The sequence below is a fragment of the Ambystoma mexicanum genome, chromosome 5q, assembly GCF_040938575.1.
Source record: "Ambystoma mexicanum isolate Mex_15411 chromosome 5q, UKY_AmexF1_1, whole genome shotgun sequence".
Lineage (NCBI taxonomy): Eukaryota > Metazoa > Chordata > Amphibia > Caudata > Ambystomatidae > Ambystoma > Ambystoma mexicanum.
The window spans coordinates 527,663,872-527,687,346 of record NC_090933.1 but is presented as its reverse complement, the minus strand read 5'-3'; the positions used below and the strand labels follow the sequence as shown (position 1 = coordinate 527,687,346).

The 23,475-nt window shown below is 50.4% G+C and overlaps 32 non-coding genes across 32 annotated transcripts; 16 read left to right on the top strand and 16 right to left on the bottom strand.

The window, feature by feature from the left end:
- Window positions 1-472: 472 nt before the first annotated feature.
- TRNAR-CCU (transfer RNA arginine (anticodon CCU)) lies at window positions 473-545 on the bottom strand. The gene has a single exon. It is a non-coding gene; the product is annotated as a tRNA-Arg (tRNA).
- Window positions 546-1,239: 694 nt separating this feature from the next.
- TRNAA-AGC (transfer RNA alanine (anticodon AGC)) lies at window positions 1,240-1,312 on the top strand. The gene has a single exon. It is a non-coding gene; the product is annotated as a tRNA-Ala (tRNA).
- Window positions 1,313-1,912: 600 nt separating this feature from the next.
- On the bottom strand, window positions 1,913-1,985 carry TRNAR-CCU (transfer RNA arginine (anticodon CCU)). Its single transcript has one exon. It is a non-coding gene; the product is annotated as a tRNA-Arg (tRNA).
- A 694-nt stretch (window positions 1,986-2,679) lies between these two features.
- Window positions 2,680-2,752, top strand: TRNAA-AGC (transfer RNA alanine (anticodon AGC)). The gene has a single exon. It is a non-coding gene; the product is annotated as a tRNA-Ala (tRNA).
- Window positions 2,753-3,352: 600 nt separating this feature from the next.
- On the bottom strand, window positions 3,353-3,425 carry TRNAR-CCU (transfer RNA arginine (anticodon CCU)). Its single transcript has one exon. It is a non-coding gene; the product is annotated as a tRNA-Arg (tRNA).
- A 694-nt stretch (window positions 3,426-4,119) lies between these two features.
- TRNAA-AGC (transfer RNA alanine (anticodon AGC)) lies at window positions 4,120-4,192 on the top strand. Its single transcript has one exon. It is a non-coding gene; the product is annotated as a tRNA-Ala (tRNA).
- Window positions 4,193-4,793: 601 nt separating this feature from the next.
- On the bottom strand, window positions 4,794-4,866 carry TRNAR-CCU (transfer RNA arginine (anticodon CCU)). Its single transcript has one exon. It is a non-coding gene; the product is annotated as a tRNA-Arg (tRNA).
- A 694-nt stretch (window positions 4,867-5,560) lies between these two features.
- TRNAA-AGC (transfer RNA alanine (anticodon AGC)) lies at window positions 5,561-5,633 on the top strand. Its single transcript has one exon. It is a non-coding gene; the product is annotated as a tRNA-Ala (tRNA).
- A 601-nt stretch (window positions 5,634-6,234) lies between these two features.
- Window positions 6,235-6,307, bottom strand: TRNAR-CCU (transfer RNA arginine (anticodon CCU)). Its single transcript has one exon. It is a non-coding gene; the product is annotated as a tRNA-Arg (tRNA).
- A 694-nt stretch (window positions 6,308-7,001) lies between these two features.
- On the top strand, window positions 7,002-7,074 carry TRNAA-AGC (transfer RNA alanine (anticodon AGC)). The gene has a single exon. It is a non-coding gene; the product is annotated as a tRNA-Ala (tRNA).
- Window positions 7,075-7,674: 600 nt separating this feature from the next.
- Window positions 7,675-7,747, bottom strand: TRNAR-CCU (transfer RNA arginine (anticodon CCU)). Its single transcript has one exon. It is a non-coding gene; the product is annotated as a tRNA-Arg (tRNA).
- Window positions 7,748-8,441: 694 nt separating this feature from the next.
- On the top strand, window positions 8,442-8,514 carry TRNAA-AGC (transfer RNA alanine (anticodon AGC)). The gene has a single exon. It is a non-coding gene; the product is annotated as a tRNA-Ala (tRNA).
- A 600-nt stretch (window positions 8,515-9,114) lies between these two features.
- TRNAR-CCU (transfer RNA arginine (anticodon CCU)) lies at window positions 9,115-9,187 on the bottom strand. Its single transcript has one exon. It is a non-coding gene; the product is annotated as a tRNA-Arg (tRNA).
- A 694-nt stretch (window positions 9,188-9,881) lies between these two features.
- Window positions 9,882-9,954, top strand: TRNAA-AGC (transfer RNA alanine (anticodon AGC)). The gene has a single exon. It is a non-coding gene; the product is annotated as a tRNA-Ala (tRNA).
- A 600-nt stretch (window positions 9,955-10,554) lies between these two features.
- TRNAR-CCU (transfer RNA arginine (anticodon CCU)) lies at window positions 10,555-10,627 on the bottom strand. Its single transcript has one exon. It is a non-coding gene; the product is annotated as a tRNA-Arg (tRNA).
- Window positions 10,628-11,321: 694 nt separating this feature from the next.
- Window positions 11,322-11,394, top strand: TRNAA-AGC (transfer RNA alanine (anticodon AGC)). Its single transcript has one exon. It is a non-coding gene; the product is annotated as a tRNA-Ala (tRNA).
- Window positions 11,395-11,994: 600 nt separating this feature from the next.
- On the bottom strand, window positions 11,995-12,067 carry TRNAR-CCU (transfer RNA arginine (anticodon CCU)). The gene has a single exon. It is a non-coding gene; the product is annotated as a tRNA-Arg (tRNA).
- A 694-nt stretch (window positions 12,068-12,761) lies between these two features.
- On the top strand, window positions 12,762-12,834 carry TRNAA-AGC (transfer RNA alanine (anticodon AGC)). The gene has a single exon. It is a non-coding gene; the product is annotated as a tRNA-Ala (tRNA).
- A 600-nt stretch (window positions 12,835-13,434) lies between these two features.
- Window positions 13,435-13,507, bottom strand: TRNAR-CCU (transfer RNA arginine (anticodon CCU)). Its single transcript has one exon. It is a non-coding gene; the product is annotated as a tRNA-Arg (tRNA).
- Window positions 13,508-14,201: 694 nt separating this feature from the next.
- On the top strand, window positions 14,202-14,274 carry TRNAA-AGC (transfer RNA alanine (anticodon AGC)). Its single transcript has one exon. It is a non-coding gene; the product is annotated as a tRNA-Ala (tRNA).
- A 600-nt stretch (window positions 14,275-14,874) lies between these two features.
- Window positions 14,875-14,947, bottom strand: TRNAR-CCU (transfer RNA arginine (anticodon CCU)). Its single transcript has one exon. It is a non-coding gene; the product is annotated as a tRNA-Arg (tRNA).
- A 694-nt stretch (window positions 14,948-15,641) lies between these two features.
- Window positions 15,642-15,714, top strand: TRNAA-AGC (transfer RNA alanine (anticodon AGC)). Its single transcript has one exon. It is a non-coding gene; the product is annotated as a tRNA-Ala (tRNA).
- Window positions 15,715-16,314: 600 nt separating this feature from the next.
- Window positions 16,315-16,387, bottom strand: TRNAR-CCU (transfer RNA arginine (anticodon CCU)). Its single transcript has one exon. It is a non-coding gene; the product is annotated as a tRNA-Arg (tRNA).
- Window positions 16,388-17,080: 693 nt separating this feature from the next.
- On the top strand, window positions 17,081-17,153 carry TRNAA-AGC (transfer RNA alanine (anticodon AGC)). The gene has a single exon. It is a non-coding gene; the product is annotated as a tRNA-Ala (tRNA).
- A 600-nt stretch (window positions 17,154-17,753) lies between these two features.
- TRNAR-CCU (transfer RNA arginine (anticodon CCU)) lies at window positions 17,754-17,826 on the bottom strand. Its single transcript has one exon. It is a non-coding gene; the product is annotated as a tRNA-Arg (tRNA).
- Window positions 17,827-18,520: 694 nt separating this feature from the next.
- TRNAA-AGC (transfer RNA alanine (anticodon AGC)) lies at window positions 18,521-18,593 on the top strand. Its single transcript has one exon. It is a non-coding gene; the product is annotated as a tRNA-Ala (tRNA).
- A 600-nt stretch (window positions 18,594-19,193) lies between these two features.
- On the bottom strand, window positions 19,194-19,266 carry TRNAR-CCU (transfer RNA arginine (anticodon CCU)). Its single transcript has one exon. It is a non-coding gene; the product is annotated as a tRNA-Arg (tRNA).
- A 693-nt stretch (window positions 19,267-19,959) lies between these two features.
- On the top strand, window positions 19,960-20,032 carry TRNAA-AGC (transfer RNA alanine (anticodon AGC)). The gene has a single exon. It is a non-coding gene; the product is annotated as a tRNA-Ala (tRNA).
- Window positions 20,033-20,632: 600 nt separating this feature from the next.
- Window positions 20,633-20,705, bottom strand: TRNAR-CCU (transfer RNA arginine (anticodon CCU)). Its single transcript has one exon. It is a non-coding gene; the product is annotated as a tRNA-Arg (tRNA).
- Window positions 20,706-21,399: 694 nt separating this feature from the next.
- Window positions 21,400-21,472, top strand: TRNAA-AGC (transfer RNA alanine (anticodon AGC)). The gene has a single exon. It is a non-coding gene; the product is annotated as a tRNA-Ala (tRNA).
- Window positions 21,473-22,072: 600 nt separating this feature from the next.
- On the bottom strand, window positions 22,073-22,145 carry TRNAR-CCU (transfer RNA arginine (anticodon CCU)). The gene has a single exon. It is a non-coding gene; the product is annotated as a tRNA-Arg (tRNA).
- A 693-nt stretch (window positions 22,146-22,838) lies between these two features.
- On the top strand, window positions 22,839-22,911 carry TRNAA-CGC (transfer RNA alanine (anticodon CGC)). Its single transcript has one exon. It is a non-coding gene; the product is annotated as a tRNA-Ala (tRNA).
- Window positions 22,912-23,475: the final 564 nt, after the last annotated feature.

Sequence of the window (23,475 nt, the reverse complement as noted above, 5' to 3'; positions counted from 1 at the left end):
CAAAGAGTCATCCGCGCGAGGGCCGGCAACAGGGGTGATACTGTGCAACAGGCGCATTGCATGGCATTGGTGACATATTCAGGAAATTCCACTTTGATGCCACCCAGGGCTGTTAACCTTTTATTTCATTTCAATACGATGCTTCGAATAATTGGTTCAAAGTGCGCAGCCTTTGCTCTTTTATTTCGTTTTCATCGGAGCAGGTCGGAGCTGGCAGAAGAGTGAGCCCTGTCTGCAGGAGCTCTGATTCCAGAAAGCATATTTTCCCTGTCTTTCTTACCACTCATCTGTGTCTCTTCGCTGACATGAGGGGTTGCTACACTCTGCAGTCTCCCGGCATTTAAAGTCTGCTACCAGCAGAGCACGTTCTGGACTTCACAGCGCCCAGCAAAGTACTAGCCTGCGCCCACCCCCTACTACCGCAAAAACCTTTTGCATGCTTTGGCAGAAGTGTGAACAAAATGCCACGAACCACCCCTGATGGGACTCGAACCCACAATCCCTGGCTTAGGAGGCCAGTGCCTTATCCATTAGGCCACTGGGGCAACTTAACAGAGAAGGGGAAAGTTCTTTCTTTTCCTCTTCTCTCACTGGAGTCACGGGTACTGGCCCACTGAAAAGGGCAAGTTGGCTCACGTCCAAAGCTGCAGTATCCCAGCACACGCGGGCAAAAGGCACCTGCTTGCACTCGGCTGGACACTTCCGCTTTATGGGACACACGATGGAAAGTGGACTCAATTCCCAGACCTAACTCTTACCTGTTTGGTATTCTGACGCTCGATTGTAAAATATGGCCAGCTGGTAAAAATGACAAAGGGCACTCCAGCGCTGGTCCTTTGGCTGCAGGCGGCGTGTCAGCGGCCTAAAACAGCAAGAAATAGCGAGAGAAATAAAGTGAGAAGCAAGCACCTTTTCAATTGGGCTCTCGGGTCTATGGGACTGGCGTGCAGCCTCTTGATCACAAGCGCAGGTCCAGCGTGAAAGGGCGTGGGAGTGGAGTCACTCTGCTATTAATACCTGGTTGGCCAATCCTCATTGCAATGGATGGCCATCTGCAGCTTTACTTGTAGCTCCACTGAAGGTATTTTGTTTTGGGCAAAGGGGTGAGATTGTGATTTCCTCTGCGGCAGATGAAGAGAAAGGGCTTTATGCACTACAGATCCCTGGACAGCCAAGCAAGTGTGAGCCGGAGACTGTGCTTCAGCTCTGAAGCAGTGTATCGAGAGCCTTCGAGGAGGAGGGGAATTAGCTCAGATGGTAGAGCGCTCGCTTAGCATGCGAGCGGTAGCGGGATCGATGCCCGCATTCTCCAGCAAGACGCTTTTTCTTCATTTTCACTATTTTATTCAAAACTCACCAATCGTCGCAAATAAAGTCATGTGCTCGCTTCTGTTTTTTTTACTATCATCCTAAAAGTCTTCCGTCCACTTTCTGCTATCCCAAAGAGTCATCCGCGCGAGGGCCGGCAACAGGCGTGATACTGTGCAACAGGCGCATTGCATGGCATTGGTGACATATTCAGGAAATTCCACTTTGATGCCACCCAGGGCTGTTAACCTTTTATTTCATTTCAATACGATGCTTCGAATAATTGGTTCAAAGTGCGCAGCCTTTGCTCTTTTATTTCGTTTTCATCGGAGCAGGTCGGAGCTGGCAGAAGAGTGAGCCCTGTCTGCAGGAGCTCTGATTCCAGAAAGCATATTTTCCCTGTCTTTCTTACCACTCATCTGTGTCTCTTCGCTGACATGAGGGGTTGCTACACTCTGCAGTCTCCCGGCATTTAAAGTCTGCTACCAGCAGAGCACGTTCTGGACTTCACAGCGCCCAGCAAAGTACTAGCCTGCGCCCACCCCCTACTACCGCAAAAACCTTTTGCATGCTTTGGCAGAAGTGTGAACAAAATGCCACGAACCACCCCAGATGGGACTCGAACCCACAATCCCTGGCTTAGGAGGCCAGTGCCTTATCCATTAGGCCACTGGGGCCACTCGACAGAGAAGGGGAAAGTTCTTTCTTTTCCTCTTCTCTCACTGGAGTCACGGGTACTGGCCCACTGAAAAGGGCAAGTTGGCTCACGTCCAAAGCTGCAGTGTCCCAGCACACGCGGGCAAAAGGCACCTGCTTGCACTCGGCTGGACACTTCCGCTTTATGGGACACACGATGGAAAGTGGACTCAATTCCCAGACCTAACTCTTACCTGTTTGGTATTCTGACGCTCGATTGTAAAATATGGCCAGCTGGTAAAAATGACAAAGGGCACTCCAGCGCTGGTCCTTTGGCTGCAGGCGGCGTGTCAGCGGCCTAAAACAGCAAGAAATAGCGAGAGAAATAAAGTGAGAAGCAAGCACCTTTTCAATTGGGCTCTCGGGTCTATGGGACTGGCGTGCAGCCTCTTGATCACAAGCGCAGGTCCAGCGTGAAAGGGCGTGGGAGTGGAGTCACTCTGCTATTAATACCTGGTTGGCCAATCCTCATTGCAATGGATGGCCATCTGCAGCTTTACTTGTAGCTCCACTGAAGGTATTTTGTTTTGGGCAAAGGGGTGAGATTGTGATTTCCTCTGCGGCAGATGAAGAGAAAGGGCTTTATGCACTACAGATCCCTGGACAGCCAAGCAAGTGTGAGCCGGAGACTGTGCTTCAGCTCTGAAGCAGTGTATCGAGAGCCTTCGAGGAGGAGGGGAATTAGCTCAGATGGTAGAGCGCTCGCTTAGCATGCGAGCGGTAGCGGGATCGATGCCCGCATTCTCCAGCAAGACGCTTTTTCTTCATTTTCACTATTTTATTCAAAACTCACCAATCGTCGCAAATAAAGTCATGTGCTCGCTTCTGTTTTTTTTACTATCATCCTAAAAGTCTTCCGTCCACTTTCTGCTATCCCAAAGAGTCATCCGCGCGAGGGCCGGCAACAGGCGTGATACTGTGCAACAGGCGCATTGCATGGCATTGGTGACATATTCAGGAAATTCCACTTTGATGCCACCCAGGGCTGTTAACCTTTTATTTCATTTCAATACGATGCTTCGAATAATTGGTTCAAAGTGCGCAGCCTTTGCTCTTTTATTTCGTTTTCATCGGAGCAGGTCGGAGCTGGCAGAAGAGTGAGCCCTGTCTGCAGGAGCTCTGATTCCAGAAAGCATATTTTCCCTGTCTTTCTTACCACTCATCTGTGTCTCTTCGCTGACATGAGGGGTTGCTACACTCTGCAGTCTCCCGGCATTTAAAGTCTGCTACCAGCAGAGCACGTTCTGGACTTCACAGCGCCCAGCAAAGTACTAGCCTGCGCCCACCCCCTACTACCGCAAAAACCTTTTGCATGCTTTGGCAGAAGTGTGAACAAAATGCCACGAACCACCCCAGATGGGACTCGAACCCACAATCCCTGGCTTAGGAGGCCAGTGCCTTATCCATTAGGCCACTGGGGCCACTCGACAGAGAAGGGGAAAGTTCTTTCTTTTCCTCTTCTCTCACTGGAGTCACGGGTACTGGCCCACTGAAAAGGGCAAGTTGGCTCACGTCCAAAGCTGCAGTGTCCCAGCACACGCGGGCAAAAGGCACCTGCTTGCACTCGGCTGGACACTTCCGCTTTATGGGACACACGATGGAAAGTGGACTCAATTCCCAGACCTAACTCTTACCTGTTTGGTATTCTGACGCTCGATTGTAAAATATGGCCAGCTGGTAAAAATGACAAAGGGCACTCCAGCGCTGGTCCTTTGGCTGCAGGCGGCGTGTCAGCGGCCTAAAACAGCAAGAAATAGCGAGAGAAATAAAGTGAGAAGCAAGCACCTTTTCAATTGGGCTCTCGGGTCTATGGGACTGGCGTGCAGCCTCTTGATCACAAGCGCAGGTCCAGCGTGAAAGGGCGTGGCAGTGGAGTCACTCTGCTATTAATACCTGGTTGGCCAATCCTCGTTGCAATGGATGGCCATCTGCAGCTTTACTTGTAGCTCCACTGAAGGTATTTTGTTTTGGGCAAAGGGGTGAGATTGTGATTTCCTCTGCGGCAGATGAAGAGAAAGGGCTTTATGCACTACAGGTCCCTGGACAGCCAAGCAAGTGTGAGCCGGAGACTGTGCTTCAGCTCTGAAGCAGTGTATCGAGAGCCTTCGAGGAGGAGGGGAATTAGCTCAGATGGTAGAGCGCTTGCTTAGCATGCGAGAGGTAGCGGGATCGATGCCCGCATTCTCCAGCAAGACGCTTTTTCTTCATTTTCACTATTTTATTCAAAACTCACCAATCGTCTCAAATAAAGGCATATGCTCGCTTCTGTTTTTTTTTACTATCATCCTAAAAGTCTTCCGTCCACTTTCTGCTATCCCAAAGAGTCATCCGCGCGAGGGCCGGCAACAGGCGTGATACTGTGCAACAGGCGCATTGCATGGCATTGGTGACATATTCAGGAAATTCCACTTTGATGCCACCCAGGGCTGTTAACCTTTTATTTCATTTCAATACGATGCTTAGAATAATTGGTTCAAAGTGCGCAGCCTTTGCTCTTTTATTTCGTTTTCATCGGAGCAGGTCGGAGCTGGCAGAAGAGTGAGCCCTGTCTGCAGGAGCTCTGATTCCAGAAAGCATATTTTCCCTGTCTTTCTTACCACTCATCTGTGTCTCTTCGCTGACATGAGGGGTTGCTACACTCTGCAGTCTCCCGGCATTTAAAGTCTGCTACCAGCAGAGCACGTTCTGGACTTCACAGCGCCCAGCAAAGTACTAGCCTGCGCCCACCCCCTACTACCGCAAAAACCTTTTGCATGCTTTGGCAGAAGTGTGAACAAAATGCCACGAACCACCCCAGATGGGACTCGAACCCACAATCCCTGGCTTAGGAGGCCAGTGCCTTATCCATTAGGCCACTGGGGCCACTCGACAGAGAAGGGGAAAGTTCTTTCTTTTCCTCTTCTCTCACTGGAGTCACAGGTACTGGCCCACTGAAAAGGGCAAGTTGGCTCACGTCCAAAGCTGCAGTGTCCCAGCACACGCGGGCAAAAGGCACCTGCTTGCACTCGGCTGGACACTTCCGCTTTATGGGACACACGATGGAAAGTGGACTCAATTCCCAGACCTAACTCTTACCTGTTTGGTATTCTGACGCTCGATTGTAAAATATGGCCAGCTGGTAAAAATGACAAAGGGCACTCCAGCGCTGGTCCTTTGGCTGCAGGCGGCGTGTCAGCGGCCTAAAACAGCAAGAAATAGCGAGAGAAATAAAGTGAGAAGCAAGCACCTTTTCAATTGGGCTCTCGGGTCTATGGGACTGGCGTGCAGCCTCTTGATCACAAGCGCAGGTCCAGCGTGAAAGGGCGTGGGAGTGGAGTCACTCTGCTATTAATACCTGGTTGGCCAATCCTCATTGCAATGGATGGCCATCTGCAGCTTTACTTGTAGCTCCACTGAAGGTATTTTGTTTTGGGCAAAGGGGTGAGATTGTGATTTCCTCTGCGGCAGATGAAGAGAAAGGGCTTTATGCACTACAGGTCCCTGGACAGCCAAGCAAGTGTGAGCCGGAGACTGTGCTTCAGCTCTGAAGCAGTGTATCGAGAGCCTTCGAGGAGGAGGGGAATTAGCTCAGATGGTAGAGCGCTCGCTTAGCATGCGAGAGGTAGCGGGATCGATGCCCGCATTCTCCAGCAAGACGCTTTTTCTTCATTTTCACTATTTTATTCAAAACTCACCAATCGTCTCAAATAAAGGCATATGCTCGCTTCTGTTTTTTTTTACTATCATCCTAAAAGTCTTCCGTCCACTTTCTGCTATCCCAAAGAGTCATCCGCGCGAGGGCCGGCAACAGGCGTGATACTGTGCAACAGGCGCATTGCATGGCATTGGTGACATATTCAGGAAATTCCACTTTGATGCCACCCAGGGCTGTTAACCTTTTATTTCATTTCAATACGATGCTTAGAATAATTGGTTCAAAGTGCGCAGCCTTTGCTCTTTTATTTCGTTTTCATCGGAGCAGGTCGGAGCTGGCAGAAGAGTGAGCCCTGTCTGCAGGAGCTCTGATTCCAGAAAGCATATTTTCCCTGTCTTTCTTACCACTCATCTGTGTCTCTTCGCTGACATGAGGGGTTGCTACACTCTGCAGTCTCCCGGCATTTAAAGTCTGCTACCAGCAGAGCACGTTCTGGACTTCACAGCGCCCAGCAAAGTACTAGCCTGCGCCCACCCCCTACTACCGCAAAAACCTTTTGCATGCTTTGGCAGAAGTGTGAACAAAATGCCACGAACCACCCCAGATGGGACTCGAACCCACAATCCCTGGCTTAGGAGGCCAGTGCCTTATCCATTAGGCCACTGGGGCCACTCGACAGAGAAGGGGAAAGTTCTTTCTTTTCCTCTTCTCTCACTGGAGTCACGGGTACTGGCCCACTGAAAAGGGCAAGTTGGCTCACGTCCAAAGCTGCAGTGTCCCAGCACACGCGGGCAAAAGGCACCTGCTTGCACTCGGCTGGACACTTCCGCTTTATGGGACACACGATGGAAAGTGGACTCAATTCCCAGACCTAACTCTTACCTGTTTGGTATTCTGACGCTCGATTGTAAAATATGGCCAGCTGGTAAAAATGACAAAGGGCACTCCAGCGCTGGTCCTTTGGCTGCAGGCGGCGTGTCAGCGGCCTAAAACAGCAAGAAATAGCGAGAGAAATAAAGTGAGAAGCAAGCACCTTTTCAATTGGGCTCTCGGGTCTATGGGACTGGCGTGCAGCCTCTTGATCACAAGCGCAGGTCCAGCGTGAAAGGGCGTGGGAGTGGAGTCACTCTGCTATTAATACCTGGTTGGCCAATCCTCATTGCAATGGATGGCCATCTGCAGCTTTACTTGTAGCTCCACTGAAGGTATTTTGTTTTGGGCAAAGGGGTGAGATTGTGATTTCCTCTGCGGCAGATGAAGAGAAAGGGCTTTATGCACTACAGGTCCCTGGACAGCCAAGCAAGTGTGAGCCGGAGACTGTGCTTCAGCTCTGAAGCAGTGTATCGAGAGCCTTCGAGGAGGAGGGGAATTAGCTCAGATGGTAGAGCGCTCGCTTAGCATGCGAGAGGTAGCGGGATCGATGCCCGCATTCACCAGCAAGACGCTTTTTCTTCATTTTCACTATTTTATTCAAAACTCACCAATCGTCGCAAATAAAGTCATGTGCTCGCTTCTGTTTTTTTTACTATCATCCTAAAAGTCTTCCGTCCACTTTCTGCTATCCCAAAGAGTCATCCGCGCGAGGGCCGGCAACAGGCGTGATACTGTGCAACAGGCGCATTGCATGGCATTGGTGACATATTCAGGAAATTCCACTTTGATGCCACCCAGGGCTGTTAACCTTTTATTTCATTTCAATACGATGCTTCGAATAATTGGTTCAAAGTGCGCAGCCTTTGCTCTTTTATTTCGTTTTCATCGGAGCAGGTCGGAGCTGGCAGAAGAGTGAGCCCTGTCTGCAGGAGCTCTGATTCCAGAAAGCATATTTTCCCTGTCTTTCTTACCACTCATCTGTGTCTCTTCGCTGACATGAGGGGTTGCTACACTCTGCAGTCTCCCGGCATTTAAAGTCTGCTACCAGCAGAGCACGTTCTGGACTTCACAGCGCCCAGCAAAGTACTAGCCTGCGCCCACCCCCTACTACCGCAAAAACCTTTTGCATGCTTTGGCAGAAGTGTGAACAAAATGCCACGAACCACCCCAGATGGGACTCGAACCCACAATCCCTGGCTTAGGAGGCCAGTGCCTTATCCATTAGGCCACTGGGGCCACTCGACAGAGAAGGGGAAAGTTCTTTCTTTTCCTCTTCTCTCACTGGAGTCACGGGTACTGGCCCACTGAAAAGGGCAAGTTGGCTCACGTCCAAAGCTGCAGTGTCCCAGCACACGCGGGCAAAAGGCACCTGCTTGCACTCGGCTGGACACTTCCGCTTTATGGGACACACGATGGAAAGTGGACTCAATTCCCAGACCTAACTCTTACCTGTTTGGTATTCTGACGCTCGATTGTAAAATATGGCCAGCTGGTAAAAATGACAAAGGGCACTCCAGCGCTGGTCCTTTGGCTGCAGGCGGCGTGTCAGCGGCCTAAAACAGCAAGAAATAGCGAGAGAAATAAAGTGAGAAGCAAGCACCTTTTCAATTGGGCTCTCGGGTCTATGGGACTGGCGTGCAGCCTCTTGATCACAAGCGCAGGTCCAGCGTGAAAGGGCGTGGGAGTGGAGTCACTCTGCTATTAATACCTGGTTGGCCAATCCTCATTGCAATGGATGGCCATCTGCAGCTTTACTTGTAGCTCCACTGAAGGTATTTTGTTTTGGGCAAAGGGGTGAGATTGTGATTTCCTCTGCGGCAGATGAAGAGAAAGGGCTTTATGCACTACAGGTCCCTGGACAGCCAAGCAAGTGTGAGCCGGAGACTGTGCTTCAGCTCTGAAGCAGTGTATCGAGAGCCTTCGAGGAGGAGGGGAATTAGCTCAGATGGTAGAGCGCTCGCTTAGCATGCGAGAGGTAGCGGGATCGATGCCCGCATTCTCCAGCAAGACGCTTTTTCTTCATTTTCACTATTTTATTCAAAACTCACCAATCGTCGCAAATAAAGTCATGTGCTCGCTTCTGTTTTTTTTACTATCATCCTAAAAGTCTTCCGTCCACTTTCTGCTATCCCAAAGAGTCATCCGCGCGAGGGCCGGCAACAGGCGTGATACTGTGCAACAGGCGCATTGCATGGCATTGGTGACATATTCAGGAAATTCCACTTTGATGCCACCCAGGGCTGTTAACCTTTTATTTCATTTCAATACGATGCTTCGAATAATTGGTTCAAAGTGCGCAGCCTTTGCTCTTTTATTTCGTTTTCATCGGAGCAGGTCGGAGCTGGCAGAAGAGTGAGCCCTGTCTGCAGGAGCTCTGATTCCAGAAAGCATATTTTCCCTGTCTTTCTTACCACTCATCTGTGTCTCTTCGCTGACATGAGGGGTTGCTACACTCTGCAGTCTCCCGGCATTTAAAGTCTGCTACCAGCAGAGCACGTTCTGGACTTCACAGCGCCCAGCAAAGTACTAGCCTGCGCCCACCCCCTACTACCGCAAAAACCTTTTGCATGCTTTGGCAGAAGTGTGAACAAAATGCCACGAACCACCCCAGATGGGACTCGAACCCACAATCCCTGGCTTAGGAGGCCAGTGCCTTATCCATTAGGCCACTGGGGCAACTCGACAGAGAAGGGGAAAGTTCTTTCTTTTCCTCTTCTCTCACTGGAGTCACGGGTACTGGCCCACTGAAAAGGGCAAGTTGGCTCACGTCCAAAGCTGCAGTGTCCCAGCACACGCGGGCAAAAGGCACCTGCTTGCACTCGGCTGGACACTTCCGCTTTATGGGACACACGATGGAAAGTGGACTCAATTCCCAGACCTAACTCTTACCTGTTTGGTATTCTGACGCTCGATTGTAAAATATGGCCAGCTGGTAAAAATGACAAAGGGCACTCCAGCGCTGGTCCTTTGGCTGCAGGCGGCGTGTCAGCGGCCTAAAACAGCAAGAAATAGCGAGAGAAATAAAGTGAGAAGCAAGCACCTTTTCAATTGGGCTCTCGGGTCTATGGGACTGGCGTGCAGCCTCTTGATCACAAGCGCAGGTCCAGCGTGAAAGGGCGTGGGAGTGGAGTCACTCTGCTATTAATACCTGGTTGGCCAATCCTCATTGCAATGGATGGCCATCTGCAGCTTTACTTGTAGCTCCACTGAAGGTATTTTGTTTTGGGCAAAGGGGTGAGATTGTGATTTCCTCTGCGGCAGATGAAGAGAAAGGGCTTTATGCACTACAGGTCCCTGGACAGCCAAGCAAGTGTGAGCCGGAGACTGTGCTTCAGCTCTGAAGCAGTGTATCGAGAGCCTTCGAGGAGGAGGGGAATTAGCTCAGATGGTAGAGCGCTCGCTTAGCATGCGAGAGGTAGCGGGATCGATGCCCGCATTCTCCAGCAAGACGCTTTTTCTTCATTTTCACTATTTTATTCAAAACTCACCAATCGTCGCAAATAAAGTCATGTGCTCGCTTCTGTTTTTTTTACTATCATCCTAAAAGTCTTCCGTCCACTTTCTGCTATCCCAAAGAGTCATCCGCGCGAGGGCCGGCAACAGGCGTGATACTGTGCAACAGGCGCATTGCATGGCATTGGTGACATATTCAGGAAATTCCACTTTGATGCCACCCAGGGCTGTTAACCTTTTATTTCATTTCAATACGATGCTTCGAATAATTGGTTCAAAGTGCGCAGCCTTTGCTCTTTTATTTCGTTTTCATCGGAGCAGGTCGGAGCTGGCAGAAGAGTGAGCCCTGTCTGCAGGAGCTCTGATTCCAGAAAGCATATTTTCCCTGTCTTTCTTACCACTCATCTGTGTCTCTTCGCTGACATGAGGGGTTGCTACACTCTGCAGTCTCCCGGCATTTAAAGTCTGCTACCAGCAGAGCACGTTCTGGACTTCACAGCGCCCAGCAAAGTACTAGCCTGCGCCCACCCCCTACTACCGCAAAAACCTTTTGCATGCTTTGGCAGAAGTGTGAACAAAATGCCACGAACCACCCCAGATGGGACTCGAACCCACAATCCCTGGCTTAGGAGGCCAGTGCCTTATCCATTAGGCCACTGGGGCAACTCGACAGAGAAGGGGAAAGTTCTTTCTTTTCCTCTTCTCTCACTGGAGTCACGGGTACTGGCCCACTGAAAAGGGCAAGTTGGCTCACGTCCAAAGCTGCAGTGTCCCAGCACACGCGGGCAAAAGGCACCTGCTTGCACTCGGCTGGACACTTCCGCTTTATGGGACACACGATGGAAAGTGGACTCAATTCCCAGACCTAACTCTTACCTGTTTGGTATTCTGACGCTCGATTGTAAAATATGGCCAGCTGGTAAAAATGACAAAGGGCACTCCAGCGCTGGTCCTTTGGCTGCAGGCGGCGTGTCAGCGGCCTAAAACAGCAAGAAATAGCGAGAGAAATAAAGTGAGAAGCAAGCACCTTTTCAATTGGGCTCTCGGGTCTATGGGACTGGCGTGCAGCCTCTTGATCACAAGCGCAGGTCCAGCGTGAAAGGGCGTGGGAGTGGAGTCACTCTGCTATTAATACCTGGTTGGCCAATCCTCATTGCAATGGATGGCCATCTGCAGCTTTACTTGTAGCTCCACTGAAGGTATTTTGTTTTGGGCAAAGGGGTGAGATTGTGATTTCCTCTGCGGCAGATGAAGAGAAAGGGCTTTATGCACTACAGGTCCCTGGACAGCCAAGCAAGTGTGAGCCGGAGACTGTGCTTCAGCTCTGAAGCAGTGTATCGAGAGCCTTCGAGGAGGAGGGGAATTAGCTCAGATGGTAGAGCGCTCGCTTAGCATGCGAGAGGTAGCGGGATCGATGCCCGCATTCTCCAGCAAGACGCTTTTTCTTCATTTTCACTATTTTATTCAAAACTCACCAATCGTCGCAAATAAAGTCATGTGCTCGCTTCTGTTTTTTTTACTATCATCCTAAAAGTCTTCCGTCCACTTTCTGCTATCCCAAAGAGTCATCCGCGCGAGGGCCGGCAACAGGCGTGATACTGTGCAACAGGCGCATTGCATGGCATTGGTGACATATTCAGGAAATTCCACTTTGATGCCACCCAGGGCTGTTAACCTTTTATTTCATTTCAATACGATGCTTCGAATAATTGGTTCAAAGTGCGCAGCCTTTGCTCTTTTATTTCGTTTTCATCGGAGCAGGTCGGAGCTGGCAGAAGAGTGAGCCCTGTCTGCAGGAGCTCTGATTCCAGAAAGCATATTTTCCCTGTCTTTCTTACCACTCATCTGTGTCTCTTCGCTGACATGAGGGGTTGCTACACTCTGCAGTCTCCCGGCATTTAAAGTCTGCTACCAGCAGAGCACGTTCTGGACTTCACAGCGCCCAGCAAAGTACTAGCCTGCGCCCACCCCCTACTACCGCAAAAACCTTTTGCATGCTTTGGCAGAAGTGTGAACAAAATGCCACGAACCACCCCAGATGGGACTCGAACCCACAATCCCTGGCTTAGGAGGCCAGTGCCTTATCCATTAGGCCACTGGGGCCACTCGACAGAGAAGGGGAAAGTTCTTTCTTTTCCTCTTCTCTCACTGGAGTCACGGGTACTGGCCCACTGAAAAGGGCAAGTTGGGTCACGTCCAAAGCTGCAGTGTCCCAGCACACGCGGGCAAAAGGCACCTGCTTGCACTCGGCTGGACACTTCCGCTTTATGGGACACACGATGGAAAGTGGACTCAATTCCCAGACCTAACTCTTACCTGTTTGGTATTCTGACGCTCGATTGTAAAATATGGCCAGCTGGTAAAAATGACAAAGGGCACTCCAGCGCTGGTCCTTTGGCTGCAGGCGGCGTGTCAGCGGCCTAAAACAGCAAGAAATAGCGAGAGAAATAAAGTGAGAAGCAAGCACCTTTTCAATTGGGCTCTCGGGTCTATGGGACTGGCGTGCAGCCTCTTGATCACAAGCGCAGGTCCAGCGTGAAAGGGCGTGGGAGTGGAGTCACTCTGCTATTAATACCTGGTTGGCCAATCCTCATTGCAATGGATGGCCATCTGCAGCTTTACTTGTAGCTCCACTGAAGGTATTTTGTTTTGGGCAAAGGGGTGAGATTGTGATTTCCTCTGCGGCAGATGAAGAGAAAGGGCTTTATGCACTACAGGTCCCTGGACAGCCAAGCAAGTGTGAGCCGGAGACTGTGCTTCAGCTCTGAAGCAGTGTATCGAGAGCCTTCGAGGAGGAGGGGAATTAGCTCAGATGGTAGAGCGCTCGCTTAGCATGCGAGAGGTAGCGGGATCGATGCCCGCATTCTCCAGCAAGACGCTTTTTCTTCATTTTCACTATTTTATTCAAAACTCACCAATCGTCGCAAATAAAGTCATGTGCTCGCTTCTGTTTTTTTTACTATCATCCTAAAAGTCTTCCGTCCACTTTCTGCTATCCCAAAGAGTCATCCGCGCGAGGGCCGGCAACAGGCGTGATACTGTGCAACAGGCGCATTGCATGGCATTGGTGACATATTCAGGAAATTCCACTTTGATGCCACCCAGGGCTGTTAACCTTTTATTTCATTTCAATACGATGCTTCGAATAATTGGTTCAAAGTGCGCAGCCTTTGCTCTTTTATTTCGTTTTCATCGGAGCAGGTCGGAGCTGGCAGAAGAGTGAGCCCTGTCTGCAGGAGCTCTGATTCCAGAAAGCATATTTTCCCTGTCTTTCTTACCACTCATCTGTGTCTCTTCGCTGACATGAGGGGTTGCTACACTCTGCAGTCTCCCGGCATTTAAAGTCTGCTACCAGCAGAGCACGTTCTGGACTTCACAGCGCCCAGCAAAGTACTAGCCTGCGCCCACCCCCTACTACCGCAAAAACCTTTTGCATGCTTTGGCAGAAGTGTGAACAAAATGCCACGAACCACCCCAGATGGGACTCGAACCCACAATCCCTGGCTTAGGAGGCCAGTGCCTTATCCATTAGGCCACTGGGGCAACTCGACAGAGAAGGGGAAAGTTCTTTCTTTTCCTCTTCTCTCACTGGAGTCACGGGTACTGGCCCACTGAAAAGGGCAAGTTGGCTCACGTCCAAAGCTGCAGTGTCCCAGCACACGCGGGCAAAAGGCACCTGCTTGCACTCGGCTGGACACTTCCGCTTTATGGGACACACGATGGAAAGTGGACTCAATTCCCAGACCTAACTCTTACCTGTTTGGTATTCTGACGCTCGATTGTAAAATATGGCCAGCTGGTAAAAATGACAAAGGGCACTCCAGCGCTGGTCCTTTGGCTGCAGGCGGCGTGTCAGCGGCCTAAAACAGCAAGAAATAGCGAGAGAAATAAAGTGAGAAGCAAGCACCTTTTCAATTGGGCTCTCGGGTCTATGGGACTGGCGTGCAGCCTCTTGATCACAAGCGCAGGTCCAGCGTGAAAGGGCGTGGGAGTGGAGTCACTCTGCTATTAATACCTGGTTGGCCAATCCTCATTGCAATGGATGGCCATCTGCAGCTTTACTTGTAGCTCCACTGAAGGTATTTTGTTTTGGGCAAAGGGGTGAGATTGTGATTTCCTCTGCGGCAGATGAAGAGAAAGGGCTTTATGCACTACAGGTCCCTGGACAGCCAAGCAAGTGTGAGCCGGAGACTGTGCTTCAGCTCTGAAGCAGTGTATCGAGAGCCTTCCAGGAGGAGGGGAATTAGCTCAGATGGTAGAGCGCTCGCTTAGCATGCGAGAGGTAGCGGGATCGATGCCCGCATTCTCCAGCAAGACGCTTTTTCTTCATTTTCACTATTTTATTCAAAACTCACCAATCGTCGCAAATAAAGTCATGTGCTCGCTTCTGTTTTTTTTACTATCATCCTAAAAGTCTTCCGTCCACTTTCTGCTATCCCAAAGAGTCATCCGCGCGAGGGCCGGCAACAGGCGTGATACTGTGCAACAGGCGCATTGCATGGCATTGGTGACATATTCAGGAAATTCCACTTTGATGCCACCCAGGGCTGTTAACCTTTTATTTCATTTCAATACGATGCTTCGAATAATTGGTTCAAAGTGCGCAGCCTTTGCTCTTTTATTTCGTTTTCATCGGAGCAGGTCGGAGCTGGCAGAAGAGTGAGCCCTGTCTGCAGGAGCTCTGATTCCAGAAAGCATATTTTCCCTGTCTTTCTTACCACTCATCTGTGTCTCTTCGCTGACATGAGGGGTTGCTACACTCTGCAGTCTCCCGGCATTTAAAGTCTGCTACCAGCAGAGCACGTTCTGGACTTCACAGCGCCCAGCAAAGTACTAGCCTGCGCCCACCCCCTACTACCGCAAAAACCTTTTGCATGCTTTGGCAGAAGTGTGAACAAAATGCCACGAACCACCCCAGATGGGACTCGAACCCACAATCCCTGGCTTAGGAGGCCAGTGCCTTATCCATTAGGCCACTGGGGCAACTCGACAGAGAAGGGGAAAGTTCTTTCTTTTCCTCTTCTCTCACTGGAGTCACGGGTACTGGCCCACTGAAAAGGGCAAGTTGGCTCACGTCCAAAGCTGCAGTGTCCCAGCACACGCGGGCAAAAGGCACCTGCTTGCACTCGGCTGGACACTTCCGCTTTATGGGACACACGATGGAAAGTGGACTCAATTCCCAGACCTAACTCTTACCTGTTTGGTATTCTGACGCTCGATTGTAAAATATGGCCAGCTGGTAAAAATGACAAAGGGCACTCCAGCGCTGGTCCTTTGGCTGCAGGCGGCGTGTCAGCGGCCTAAAACAGCAAGAAATAGCGAGAGAAATAAAGTGAGAAGCAAGCACCTTTTCAATTGGGCTCTCGGGTCTATGGGACTGGCGTGCAGCCTCTTGATCACAAGCGCAGGTCCAGCGTGAAAGGGCGTGGGAGTGGAGTCACTCTGCTATTAATACCTGGTTGGCCAATCCTCATTGCAATGGATGGCCATCTGCAGCTTTACTTGTAGCTCCACTGAAGGTATTTTGTTTTGGGCAAAGGGGTGAGATTGTGATTTCCTCTGCGGCAGATGAAGAGAAAGGGCTTTATGCACTACAGGTCCCTGGACAGCCAAGCAAGTGTGAGCCGGAGACTGTGCTTCAGCTCTGAAGCAGTGTATCGAGAGCCTTCGAGGAGGAGGGGAATTAGCTCAGATGGTAGAGCGCTCGCTTAGCATGCGAGAGGTAGCGGGATCGATGCCCGCATTCTCCAGCAAGACGCTTTTTCTTCATTTTCACTATTTTATTCAAAACTCACCAATCGTCGCAAATAAAGTCATGTGCTCGCTTCTGTTTTTTTTACTATCATCCTAAAAGTCTTCCGTCCACTTTCTGCTATCCCAAAGAGTCATCCGCGCGAGGGCCGGCAACAGGCGTGATACTGTGCAACAGGCGCATTGCATGGCATTGGTGACATATTCAGGAAATTCCACTTTGATGCCACCCAGGGCTGTTAACCTTTTATTTCATTTCAATACGATGCTTAGAATAATTGGTTCAAAGTGCGCAGCCTTTGCTCTTTTATTTCGTTTTCATCGGAGCAGGTCGGAGCTGGCAGAAGAGTGAGCCCTGTCTGCAGGAGCTCTGATTCCAGAAAGCATATTTTCCCTGTCTTTCTTACCACTCATCTGTGTCTCTTCACTGACATGAGGGGTTGCTACACTCTGCAGTCTCCCGGCATTTAAAGTCTGCTACCAGCAGAGCACGTTCTGGACTTCACAGCGCCCAGCAAAGTACTAGCCTGCGCCCACCCCCTACTACCGCAAAAACCTTTTGCATGCTTTGGCAGAAGTGTGAACAAAATGCCACGTACCACCCCTAATGGGACTCGAACCCACAATCCCTGGCTTAGGAGGCCAGTGCCTTATCCATTAGGCCACTGGGGCCACTCGACAGAGAAGGGGAAAGTTCTTTCTTTTCCTCTTCTCTCACTGGAGTCACGGGTGCTGGCCCACTGAAAAGGGCAAGTTGGCTCACGTCCAAAGCTGCAGTGTCCCAGCACACGCGGGCAAAAGGCACCTGCTTGCACTCGGCTGGACACTTCCGCTTTATGGGCACACGATGGAAAGTGGACTCAATTCCCAGACCTAACTCTTACCTGTTTGGTATTCTGACGCTCGATTGTAAAATATGGCCAGCTGGTAAAAATGACAAAGGGCACTCCAGCGCTGGTCCTTTGGCTGCAGGCGGCGTGTCAGCGGCCTAAAACAGCAAGAAATAGCGAGAGAAATAAAGTGAGAAGCAAGCACCTTTTCAATTGGGCTCTCGGGTCTATGGGACTGGCGTGCAGCCTCTTGATCACAAGCGCAGGTCCAGCGTGAAAGGGCGTGGCAGTAGAGTCACTCTGCTATTAATACCTGGTTGGCCAATCCTCATTGCAATGGATGGCCATCTGCAGCTTTACTTGTAGCTCCACTGAAGGTATTTTGTTTTGGGCAAAGGGGTGAGATTGTGATTTCCTCTGCGGCAGATGAAGAGAAAGGGCTTTATGCACTACAGGTCCCTGGACAGCCAAGCAAGTGTGAGCCGGAGACTGTGCTTCAGCTCTGAAGCAGTGTATCGAGAGCCTTCGAGGAGGAGGGGAATTAGCTCAGATGGTAGAGCGCTCGCTTAGCATGCGAGAGGTAGCGGGATCGATGCCCGCATTCTCCAGCAAGACGCTTTTTCTTCATTTTCACTATTTTATTCAAAACTCACCAATCGTCGCAAATAAAGGCATGTGCTCGCTTCTGTTTTTTTTACTATCATCCTAAAAGTCTTCTGTCCACTTTCTGCTATCCCAAAGAGTCATCCGCGCGAGGGCCGGCAACAGGCGTGATACTGTGCAACAGGCGCATTGCATGGCATTGGTGACATATTCAGGAAATTCCACTTTGATGCCACCCAGGGCTGTTAACCTTTTATTTCATTTCAATACGATGCTTCGAATAATTGGTTCAAAGTGCGCAGCCTTTGCTCTTTTATTTCGTTTTCATCGGAGCAGGTCGGAGCTGGCAGAAGAGTGAGCCCTGTCTGCAGGAGCTCTGATTCCAGAAAGCATATTTTCCCTGTCTTTCTTACCACTCATCTGTGTCTCTTCGCTGACATGAGGGGTTGCTACACTCTGCAGTCTCCCGGCATTTAAAGTCTGCTACCAGCAGAGCACGTTCTGGACTTCACAGCGCCCAGCAAAGTACTAGCCTGCGCCCACCCCCTACTACCGCAAAAACCTTTTGCATGCTTTGGCAGAAGTGTGAACAAAATGCCACGAACCACCCCAGATGGGACTCGAACCCACAATCCCTGGCTTAGGAGGCCAGTGCCTTATCCATTAGGCCACTGGGGCAACTCGACAGAGAAGGGGAAAGTTCTTTCTTTTCCTCTTCTCTCACTGGAGTCACGGGTACTGGCCCACTGAAAAGGGCAAGTTGGCTCACGTCCAAAGCTGCAGTGTCCCAGCACACGCGGGCAAAAGGCACCTGCTTGCACTCGGCTGGACACTTCCGCTTTATGGGACACACGATGGAAAGTGGACTCAATTCCCAGACCTAACTCTTACCTGTTTGGTATTCTGACGCTCGATTGTAAAATATGGCCAGCTGGTAAAAATGACAAAGGGCACTCCAGCGCTGGTCCTTTGGCTGCAGGCGGCGTGTCAGCGGCCTAAAACAGCAAGAAATAGCGAGAGAAATAAAGTGAGAAGCAAGCACCTTTTCAATTGGGCTCTCGGGTCTATGGGACTGGCGTGCAGCCTCTTGATCACAAGCGCAGGTCCAGCGTGAAAGGGCGTGGGAGTGGAGTCACTCTGCTATTAATACCTGGTTGGCCAATCCTCATTGCAATGGATGGCCATCTGCAGCTTTACTTGTAGCTCCACTGAAGGTATTTTGTTTTGGGCAAAGGGGTGAGATTGTGATTTCCTCTGCGGCAGATGAAGAGAAAGGGCTTTATGCACTACAGGTCCCTGGACAGCCAAGCAAGTGTGAGCCGGAGACTGTGCTTCAGCTCTGAAGCAGTGTATCGAGAGCCTTCGAGGAGGAGGGGAATTAGCTCAGATGGTAGAGCGCTCGCTTAGCATGCGAGAGGTAGCGGGATCGATGCCCGCATTCTCCAGCAAGACGCTTTTTCTTCATTTTCACTATTTTATTCAAAACTCACCAATCGTCGCAAATAAAGTCATGTGCTCGCTTCTGTTTTTTTTACTATCATCCTAAAAGTCTTCCGTCCACTTTCTGCTATCCCAAAGAGTCATCCGCGCGAGGGCCGGCAACAGGCGTGATACTGTGCAACAGGCGCATTGCATGGCATTGGTGACATATTCAGGAAATTCCACTTTGATGCCACCCAGGGCTGTTAACCTTTTATTTCATTTCAATACGATGCTTAGAATAATTGGTTCAAAGTGCGCAGCCTTTGCTCTTTTATTTCGTTTTCATCGGAGCAGGTCGGAGCTGGCAGAAGAGTGAGCCCTGTCTGCAGGAGCTCTGATTCCAGAAAGCATATTTTCCCTGTCTTTCTTACCACTCATCTGTGTCTCTTCGCTGACATGAGGGGTTGCTACACTCTGCAGTCTCCCGGCATTTAAAGTCTGTTACCAGCAGAGCACGTTCTGGACTTCACAGCGCCCAGCAAAGTACTAGCCTGCGCCCACCCCCTACTACCGCAAAAACCTTTTGCATGCTTTGGCAGAAGTGTGAACAAAATGCCACGTACCACCCCTAATGGGACTCGAACCCACAATCCCTGGCTTAGGAGGCCAGTGCCTTATCCATTAGGCCACTGGGGCCACTCGACAGAGAAGGGGAAAGTTCTTTCTTTTCCTCTTCTCTCACTGGAGTCACGGGTACTGGCCCACTGAAAAGGGCAAGTTGGCTCACGTCCAAAGCTGCAGTGTCCCAGCACACGCGGGCAAAAGGCACCTGCTTGCACTCGGCTGGACACTTCCGCTTTATGGGCACACGATGGAAAGTGGACTCAATTCCCAGACCTAACTCTTACCTGTTTGGTATTCTGACGCTCGATTGTAAAATATGGCCAGCTGGTAAAAATGACAAAGGGCACTCCAGCGCTGGTCCTTTGGCTGCAGGCGGCGTGTCAGCGGCCTAAAACAGCAAGAAATAGCGAGAGAAATAAAGTGAGAAGCAAGCACCTTTTCAATTGGGCTCTCGGGTCTATGGGACTGGCGTGCAGCCTCTTGATCACAAGCACAGGTCCAGCGTGAAAGGGCGTGGCAGTAGAGTCACTCTGCTATTAATACCTGGTTGGCCAATCCTCATTGCAATGGATGGCCATCTGCAGCTTTACTTGTAGCTCCACTCTAGGTATTTTGTTTTGGGCAAAGGGGTGAGATTGTGATTTCCCCTGCGGCAGATGAAGAGAAAGGGCTTTATGCACTACAGGTCCCTGGACAGCCAAGCAAGTGTGAGCCGGAGACTGTGCTTCAGCTCTGAAGCAGTGTATCGAGAGCCTTCGAGGAGGAGGGGAATTAGCTCAGATGGTAGAGCGCTCGCTTAGCATGCGAGAGGTAGCGGGATCGATGCCCGCATTCTCCAGCAAGACGCTTTTTCTTCATTTTCACTATTTTATTCAAAACTCACCAATCGTCGCAAATAAAGGCATGTGCTCGCTTCTGTTTTTTTTACTATCATCCTAAAAGTCTTCCGTCCACTTTCTGCTATCCCAAAGAGTCATCCGCGCGAGGGCCGGCAACAGGCGTGATACTGTGCAACAGGCGCATTGCATGGCATTGGTGACATATTCAGGAAATTCCACTTTGATGCCACCCAGGGCTGTTAACCTTTTATTTCATTTCAATACGATGCTTCGAATAATTGGTTCAAAGTGCGCAGCCTTTGCTCTTTTATTTCGTTTTCATCGGAGCAGGTCGGAGCTGGCAGAAGAGTGAGCCCTGTCTGCAGGAGCTCTGATTCCAGAAAGCATATTTTCCCTGTCTTTCTTACCACTCATCTGTGTCTCTTCGCTGACATGAGGGGTTGCTACACTCTGCAGTCTCCCGGCATTTAAAGTCTGCTACCAGCAGAGCACGTTCTGGACTTCACAGCGCCCAGCAAAGTACTAGCCTGCGCCCACCCCCTACTACCGCAAAAACCTTTTGCATGCTTTGGCAGAAGTGTGAACAAAATGCCACGAACCACCCCAGATGGGACTCGAACCCACAATCCCTGGCTTAGGAGGCCAGTGCCTTATCCATTAGGCCACTGGGGCAACTCGACAGAGAAGGGGAAAGTTCTTTCTTTTCCTCTTCTCTCACTGGAGTCACGGGTACTGGCCCACTGAAAAGGGCAAGTTGGCTCACGTCCAAAGCTGCAGTGTCCCAGCACACGCGGGCAAAAGGCACCTGCTTGCACTCGGCTGGACACTTCCGCTTTATGGGACACACGATGGAAAGTGGACTCAATTCCCAGACCTAACTCTTACCTGTTTGGTATTCTGACGCTCGATTGTAAAATATGGCCAGCTGGTAAAAATGACAAAGGGCACTCCAGCGCTGGTCCTTTGGCTGCAGGCGGCGTGTCAGCGGCCTAAAACAGCAAGAAATAGCGAGAGAAATAAAGTGAGAAGCAAGCACCTTTTCAATTGGGCTCTCGGGTCTATGGGACTGGCGTGCAGCCTCTTGATCACAAGCGCAGGTCCAGCGTGAAAGGGCGTGGGAGTGGAGTCACTCTGCTATTAATACCTGGTTGGCCAATCCTCATTGCAATGGATGGCCATCTGCAGCTTTACTTGTAGCTCCACTGAAGGTATTTTGTTTTGGGCAAAGGGGTGAGATTGTGATTTCCTCTGCGGCAGATGAAGAGAAAGGGCTTTATGCACTACAGGTCCCTGGACAGCCAAGCAAGTGTGAGCCGGAGACTGTGCTTCAGCTCTGAAGCAGTGTATCGAGAGCCTTCGAGGAGGAGGGGAATTAGCTCAGATGGTAGAGCGCTCGCTTAGCATGCGAGAGGTAGCGGGATCGATGCCCGCATTCTCCAGCAAGACGCTTTTTCTTCATTTTCACTATTTTATTCAAAACTCACCAATCGTCGCAAATAAAGTCATGTGCTCGCTTCTGTTTTTTTTACTATCATCCTAAAAGTCTTCCGTCCACTTTCTGCTATCCCAAAGAGTCATCCGCGCGAGGGCCGGCAACAGGCGTGATACTGTGCAACAGGCGCATTGCATGGCATTGGTGACATATTCAGGAAATTCCACTTTGATGCCACCCAGGGCTGTTAACCTTTTATTTCATTTCAATACGATGCTTAGAATAATTGGTTCAAAGTGCGCAGCCTTTGCTCTTTTATTTCGTTTTCATCGGAGCAGGTCGGAGCTGGCAGAAGAGTGAGCCCTGTCTGCAGGAGCTCTGATTCCAGAAAGCATATTTTCCCTGTCTTTCTTACCACTCATCTGTGTCTCTTCGCTGACATGAGGGGTTGCTACACTCTGCAGTCTCCCGGCATTTAAAGTCTGCTACCAGCAGAGCACGTTCTGGACTTCACAGCGCCCAGCAAAGTACTAGCCTGCGCCCACCCCCTACTACCGCAAAAACCTTTTGCATGCTTTGGCAGAAGTGTGAACAAAATGCCACGTACCACCCCTAATGGGACTCGAACCCACAATCCCTGGCTTAGGAGGCCAGTGCCTTATCCATTAGGCCACTGGGGCCACTCGACAGAGAAGGGGAAAGTTCTTTCTTTTCCTCTTCTCTCACTGGAGTCACGGGTACTGGCCCACTGAAAAGGGCAAGTTGGCTCACGTCCAAAGCTGCAGTGTCCCAGCACACGCGGGCAAAAGGCACCTGCTTGCACTCGGCTGGACACTTCCGCTTTATGGGCACACGATGGAAAGTGGACTCAATTCCCAGACCTAACTCTTACCTGTTTGGTATTCTGACGCTCGATTGTAAAATATGGCCAGCTGGTAAAAATGACAAAGGGCACTCCAGCGCTGGTCCTTTGGCTGCAGGCGGCGTGTCAGCGGCCTAAAACAGCAAGAAATAGCGAGAGAAATAAAGTGAGAAGCAAGCACCTTTTCAATTGGGCTCTCGGGTCTATGGGACTGGCGTGCAGCCTCTTGATCACAAGCGCAGGTCCAGCGTGAAAGGGCGTGGCAGTAGAGTCACTCTGCTATTAATACCTGGTTGGCCAATCCTCATTGCAATGGATGGCCATCTGCAGCTTTACTTGTAGCTCCACTGAAGGTATTTTGTTTTGGGCAAAGGGGTGAGATTGTGATTTCCTCTGCGGCAGATGAAGAGAAAGGGCTTTATGCACTACAGGTCCCTGGACAGCCAAGCAAGTGTGAGCCGGAGACTGTGCTTCAGCTCTGAAGCAGTGTATCGAGAGCCTTCGAGGAGGAGGGGAATTAGCTCAGATGGTAGAGCGCTCGCTTCGCATGCGAGAGGTAGCGGGATCGATGCCCGCATTCTCCAGCAAGACGCTTTTTCTTCATTTTCACTATTTTATTCAAAACTCACCAATCGTCGCAAATAAAGGCATGTGCTCGCTTCTGTTTTTTTTACTATCATCCTAAAAGTCTTCCGTCCACTTTCTGCTATCCCAAATAGTCATCCGCGCGAGGGCCGGCAACAGGCGTGATACTGTGCAACAGGCGCATTGCATGGCATTGGTGACATATTCAGGAAATTCCACTTTGATGCCACCCAGGGCTGTTAACCTTTTATTTCATTTCAATACGATGCTTAGAATAATTGGTTCAAAGTGCGCAGCCTTTGCTCTTTTATTTCGTTTTCATCGGAGTAGGTCGGAGCTGGCAGAAGAGTGAGCCCTGTCTGCAGGAGCTCTGATTCCAGAAAGCATATTTTCCCTGTCTTTCTTACCACTCATCTGCGTCTCTTCGCTGACATGAGGGGTTGCTACACTCTGCAGTCTCCCGGCATTTAAAGTCTGCTACCAGCAGAGCACGTTCTGGACTTCACAGCGCCCAGCAAAGTACTAGCCTGCGCCCACCCCCTACTACCGCAAAAACCTTTTGC